Genomic DNA, 7,074 nt, shown 5'->3' on the forward strand with positions numbered 1-7,074 from the left:
CGAGCTTGGGCCCTTTTGCTGGTCTTGAACTCGCAACCTTGTGGTTTCGTGGGGGGAGCTGATATTTTTCCCCAAATGGATACCTGGGACTTGAAGGTGTATTGCCCCACAGTCCAAACATTTTAATAAAGTCTTCTATTTGTTTGTTGTCTAGAGTAGCCAAAACAAAGATGTAAACTCAAATGAATGGAACTGCCCAACAGTCTGGGTACTCATTTTAGCGACCTCGGAAGGATGCAAGCCTGAGTCGAGCTTGGGCCCTTTTGCTGGTCTTGAACTCGCAACCTTGTGGTTTTGAGTGAGTGGCTGCAGTACAGGCATTTAACCACTGCGCCACCAATATAATACTGAACAATTTGGGAAGGGCATCCATTTTTATTTGTTAAATGAAAAGTAGATACTCCAGGTTTTCTTCCTGTTATCAGTGTCTTGAAAATTAAGAATTAAATGGTTGCAGTTATACTGATATATACAGATTCAGGTCCAAAACAGACCGGCAAGAAATACTGGCTTTGGGGTGGTGTGGGGGTGTGGTGTATGCATGCCACACACCCTGAGCCTGCCCCCAAGCTGGCATCATGCTGGCCCACTGACCACACAGCAGGCAGCATCATAGCATTTCCACAGCACAGTGTTTACATGTGCCATGCCACAGAAATGCTAAAAAGCCGCCACAGCAACAGCAAAGGCACCTTTTTTTCTGGTGCAAAAAGGAGTGGTTTTCTGTCAGTTCTTTTTGTACTGGGAAAACGCGAGGTTGAGGGCATGGTGTGGGCACTGTGACATGCATTTTTGGGCTGTCTGTTTCAGCCCTCAGTCATTTATAATTTGGGCTACTGTGCACTTTAACTGGGAAGGGATGCATTTTACAACTCCATCTCCAAAAGGAAAATGTATTTTTATGACCGGTGCTGAGAATGTAGTTTTTGTTCAACAAGTACAATAATTCATATAATGCTGGGGTAATATCTCACATTATTTCTTTACCATTGACACCAGAAATTATTCCCTTATTGTTAGGCAGTAAGATTCCTTTTTCAAAGTGAATTCAAAAACTCATTTCTTTTCATTTAGTTTCAATTGGTTTTGGTCATACAGACAAAACAATACCCAGGGAAAGGGGGGGAGGTCCCATTAAAATATTATGTCTCGGAAATTCTTTATAGATTTGAAAGCAACAATACATGTTAATAAAGACAAAATGAAAAAGCAGACTGGAAGAAATAAGCCAAAAGCGAGTAGAAAATAATGAGTAGAGGAATAACCACAGAAATTGTGAAGCATTCCTACAACTTAATTGAAATCATCTGGATCCTTCCAGCAGGGTGCCACTCATTTCAGGAAAATCTTTCAATCTGGTTTAACAACAAATCCAAATGGACTGAATAAAGATTTGAATGAAATAAGCTTAGATGGGTTCACAATAGGACCACTACAAAAAGTGACACTTCTTGGAACATGCCTCTTTATCTGACAAGGCCTCTCTGGTTCCTAGATTCATGGACAGAATCAAAATCATTGATGGTCTAAAATGACAACAACAACAAAAGGGATAACATTGATATGATAGTGATTTTGTTCTGGCCTTACAGTTCATAGAATCATTGGAAGAGACCACAAAGGCCATCCAGTCCAACTCCCTGCCATGCAGGAAATCACAATCAAAGCATCCCCAACAGACGGCCATCCAGTCTCTGTTTAAAGACCTCCAAAGAAGGAGACTCCACCACCCTCCGAGGGAGTGTGTTCTACTGTCTAACAGCTCTCCGTGTCAGGAAGTTCCTTATAATGTTAAGGTGCAATTTTGTTTCCTGTGATATCTGGGTTATTATATATATACACACACACACACACACACACACACAAAGTGTGTGTGTGTAGTGTGTGTATGTGTGTGTGTGTGTGTGAATAAGTCTGTAATCTCAAGAAAAAAATATTCAATTTTCGATCTCAAACATATTAAAGACTAAGACAGCTATCTTGGACTTCAGATCCCAGAATTCCTGACTGTTGATCAAACTGGTTAGGGTTTTCTGGGAGTTGGAGTCCAGATCACCAAAAAGACCAAAGTTTGGGAACCACTCCTAATGTCTTATGTGAATTATGTGAATTTTGTAAAATTTGAAACATAGATGGAACACAGTACTACTTTTGGTTTGTGAAACTGACAAAGATCTCGTTTAGAGAGAACCATTTCTTTGTGCTCATCGGTTACCTAGTGATAATTTCTATTCAATGATGTTTTGGCAATAGCAGAGAATGAATCTGTCTGCTTTAGGCCATGGGTGAGTTTTATGTACCTAACTTCATTCATATGTGACCCCATTCTGCATTCATATGGATATTTGCATTTAATTATGCATTTATATACTGTAATATACTTAAAATATTTATTTTATTTAAATATTCTCTCTAAACACACATAAACATTTGAAAATTCACTTTGATGTCTTTGAAGCAAGAACTGTACTGAAATACTTAGGAAGTGCCAAAGCAGATAGATATTTTGGTTATAATCCATATGTAGTTCTGAGAGGGGTGTAGCAGGTCAGTTTGTATCAGAATCCACAAAGACTCAATTCTTCAATCAGCTGTCTTCTAAAGAGTGAGCAAACCTAGATGATTACAGAGATATGAAGAAATTATATGAATGATCTTTAGATGTGTAGGAGGCAACAAAAAGTGATGTTTCTTGCAGTAATGGTCTCTGGACTCTCTTCTTCCTGCTTCTGTCTGAACTGGATGGGATCTCCAGATAGCATGTAATGCTTCTGAGGTCTCTGCTTCCTGATCCTGCTGAGTAGAATGGGGTCTCTAGAGAGCACTTGTCCTATCCAATTAACTCTTCACTATTCCTCATTGATTTGAATTCTCCTGTATAGCAATGCAATGTGATGTTGCTGGGATTCCACAAAACTGAAATTGTGAAGCATTCCTACAACTTAATTGAAATCATCTGGATCCTTCTGTTCTCTAAATCTCTGAGAAGGCCTAGCCTGTGCAAAGGCATGTGAAAGAGGAGCATAAGAGTGGTATAAAGTACTTTGAAAGGAAAAAGCTATATTCTAAATAAGGAATCTCCATAGCAACAGGATATCTCTTTACATGAAGAACTGCCTTGTCCTTCAGACACAGATTAGAAATTATAGTTACAGACAGATTATGTCATTTCAGACAAACCTGATGGACTAGGTAATTTATTGCTGCATACCTTCAAGTCACTTTTGATTTATAGTGACTCTAAGGTGAACCTATCATAGGGTATTCTTGGCAAGTTTCTTCTGAGGAGGTTTGTCATTGTCATTCTCTGAGGCAGAGGTATTGTGACTTGCCCAAATCACCCAGTGGGTTTTTATGCTGGAGAGGGGAATCAAACCTTGATCTCCAGAATCATAGGCCAACACTCAAACCAGTAAACCATGCTAGCTAATAAATTCTACTAATTCTACTTACATATAAGATTGGATTTGTAGTCCTTGGTGTTCTGGGAGTAGCTGTGAGTCTGGAATCCTTTGTCCAGTTTTAACCAGCTATTGGGGGGGGGGGGGCGACAGGAGCGCCATCCCCCAAGCTCCTCATGGTCTTAGAGTCTTTAGTATCTCTGCTGTGAAACATCTGGAACATTCACAACTTCTTCCCAACTGATCATCTTATTGGCTAATTGCTGTTTTGTCACTTCTGTGATGCTGAGCCTTATTAAAATGCAATATTAGCTCCTTACACATTTAACTCTTTGTACCAAGGAAGAAGGTGATCTGCTGCTCGGATAATGGCGGGAATACCCATTATCACATTTCCATCCACCTCCAAATTGTTAAAAATATTGATTCTGTTATTACACTGAAATTATTGCTGCATCTGGACTGCAGAAATAATGCAGTTTGACACCACTTGCAATGGCAATTAAAGCAGTGTCAAACTGCATTATTTCTGCAGTGCAGATGCAGCCTAGGATTCATAAAGAGATCAGTTAAGAAATGACTGGATCACTGGACTAAAATGCTCTCTTTTTCTTCTAGATAATATGGTTTTAATATTTCCTATTTGCTTATATTTATGTGTGTCCTCTGCTTTGTATTCTTGTGTTTTCTAAACCTAAAACAGAAATGTACAGGTATGAATGGAGGTTCATTTCCATTTTTTTGTATGCACTTAACCTGACCCAATGCAGCAGATGGGGAACCAGGTGTGAACCTCCTTCGGCCTGGAAAGCAGTGCCCCCAGGCTGCAAACAAGTGTGGGTTGCAGTTGCAATTCCCTGCTAGTTAAATCAGAGGAGACTGTTCAACCTTGGTATATGATTATTTATTTTAAAGTAGTTAAAAGGAAAACTGGAACATGCAACAGAACTATAATTCATTAGAAAATCACACAATTTCTCATGTCCTGCAATTGTAGGTGGTTCTCTCATTACAAACCCCATGTGGTGTTGCATTATTTGTTTCTTATTCATACTCAGTATTTAAGGTTATGTATTGCATTCATATTTCACAGTCCAAAATATAAGGATGTGTTCTTTGCATTTTTATTATCCTTCATTTTCACATAAAAAAAAAAATCTGGGCAGGGGACTATGTCTTTTTTAAAAATGTCCATGTTCATTAAAAACATGCCTGTCCAAACTGATCTGCTTAAATTTACTGAATAGTGGATATTCAAGAAGACACCTGCATACCATAATAAAATTTCTCTTTTCATTAATAGTTCACAAAACTAGCTGATGAATACGAAGGATAAGCATAACCTCCAACTGTTCTGATTTATTAAGGACAATCCTGATTATTGTATATACCTCAGCTATAAATTGACGTCATGTATAAGACAAGGGCAGGTTTTGGGGCAAAAATTATGGATTTTGATATGACCCATGGATAAGTCGAGAATGAAACTTAGGGACATGTAACAAAGGATGTAAAAGATGAAGCAAAAGAAAATGACCAAAGAACTTACAAAATTCTGGCAGGCATAGCTGTTTGTGCTCACCCTAAAGGCTGGATGGATGAGAGAGTAGAGAGGGTTGGTGCTTCTTTTAAGTTGTCCCAGGATGGAGAAAGTGCTTGCCTTTTCCCTTTCTACTCAGAGAAAGGAGGTGAATATATATATATGAGTCAAAGTACAGGCTGTACATTGACCCATTGATAAGTCGACCCACATTTTTGGGTCAATTTTTTGACCAAAATTTCTAGACCTATATATGATTATATACAGTAATCCTCTGTCATCCCACTTTTTCAGATGGCTTTAAATAATCCTGCTTTCTCTTTCCTTCTCCCATTTTCATTTTTGCCCTCACATTGTTTCGTTTGGTACAAACTGAGTTCAGTGTTAGTTCGCACCTCATTAACCCAGCAGGTTAACGACAGAAGTGAAGAGAAGTATCTTGCATTTCTTAACAGGCTCAGAAGCAAACTTCAATTATTACCTCATAGAATCATAGAATTGTAGAGTTGGAAGAGACCGCAAGGGCCACCCAGTCCAACCCCCTGCTATGCAGGAAATCACAATCAAAGCGTCCCCAACAGATGGCCATCACCCTCTGTTTGAAGACCTCTAAGGAAGGAGACTCCACTACATTCCGAGGGAGTGTGTTCCACTGTCAAACAGCCCTTATTGTCAGGAAGTTCCTTCTAATGTTGAGGTGGAATCTCTTCTCCTGGAGCTTGCATCCATTGTTCTGGGTCCTAGTGTCTGGAGCAGCAGAAAACAAGCTTGATCCCTCCTCAATATGACATCCCTTCAAATATTTAAACAGGGCTATCATATCACCTCTTAACCTTCTTTTTTCCAGGATAAACCTCCCCAGCTCCCTAAGTCGTTCCTCATAGGACATGGTTTCCAGTCCCTTCACCATTTTAGTCGCCCTCCTTTGGACATGCTCCAGTTTCTCAATATCCTTTTTGAATTGTGGGGCCCAGAAGTGGACACAATATTCCAGGTGGGGCCTGACCAAAGCAGAATAGAGTGGCACTATTACTTCCCTTGATCTAGACACTATATACTTCTATTGATGCAGCCTAAAATCGCATTGGCCTTGTTAGCTGGCACATCACACTGTAAACTTACCCCCTTCACCTCAAGCAGGAAGAATTTAAGAACTGTGGGAATTTAGCATGAAATTTGACAGGTACTGCAGCAATTCCTCTAGTCTGTGGCAAACACAAGGATCTAATCTGTACCTTTTTTGTAATTCTCAAAATCAGTCTGTGGCATGGACAAACAAGTAAGCACCTGGGTAAGAGCAATCCATAGGTTGAGGAAATTATATGTCCCTTGTATGGTTTAAATCAAAATGACAATTTTTGTATGTGCAATATAAGAGAGGGGAAGAAATGGTAATGCAAAGCATTTGGTCCTTTACATGTTTTGGGTTTTATTTCTCATAAGTCCTAACCAGCATGGCCAATGGTCAGGCATTTTTGAAGCTGAAATCCCAAATTTTCAAAATACAAATATCTGAGACTCCTTGGTGTAGAGAAAACAATCAAAACCCTCCAAAACCCCAAATTCTAAATAGAACTTGAGCTTAGACTGACTTACGTGGGCCTTGTCTGCATGGGCCAAAAGTCTCGTTCCCCAACCACCCACCCACTGTTCAGATGATGCATATCACAAATGCTGTCTCTGGTGGAACCAGCTAAGATGATGTCCAGCACATTTCACACCAGAACCAAGTAATGATACCCCTAAAATTGTTTTTAAAAGCACACCTGTTGCTCTAGACCTTTCAGGAAGATCTGGAGCCCTCTATTCCTACATTGTGGCATCTGTCAGCACAGGTGTCCCACTGTGCTACCCACCAGGTCTGCTGCAGCCACACATCAATTGCTTCTGAAGTCAAAACTAGGTTATCAGCCATGTGATTGAGACTGGGTGCCTCCTTCTGGCCTCAGATGTAACCCATGGCAGCAGCAGATATGCCCTGTAGCCCAGTGGGATGTGTGTGCAAACAGCTGCCATGACACAGGAATGGAGGGCCAGAAAACATGGGCAGGTCAAGGCAGCTGCATGGCCAGTGCCCACAGAGTATTCTGGCCTATGCAGACAGCACTGTAGACTTCAAACCACACTGGCCTG

This window comes from Sceloporus undulatus, chromosome 1, assembly GCF_019175285.1.
Source record: "Sceloporus undulatus isolate JIND9_A2432 ecotype Alabama chromosome 1, SceUnd_v1.1, whole genome shotgun sequence".
In the NCBI taxonomy this organism is placed as follows: domain Eukaryota; kingdom Metazoa; phylum Chordata; class Lepidosauria; order Squamata; family Phrynosomatidae; genus Sceloporus; species Sceloporus undulatus.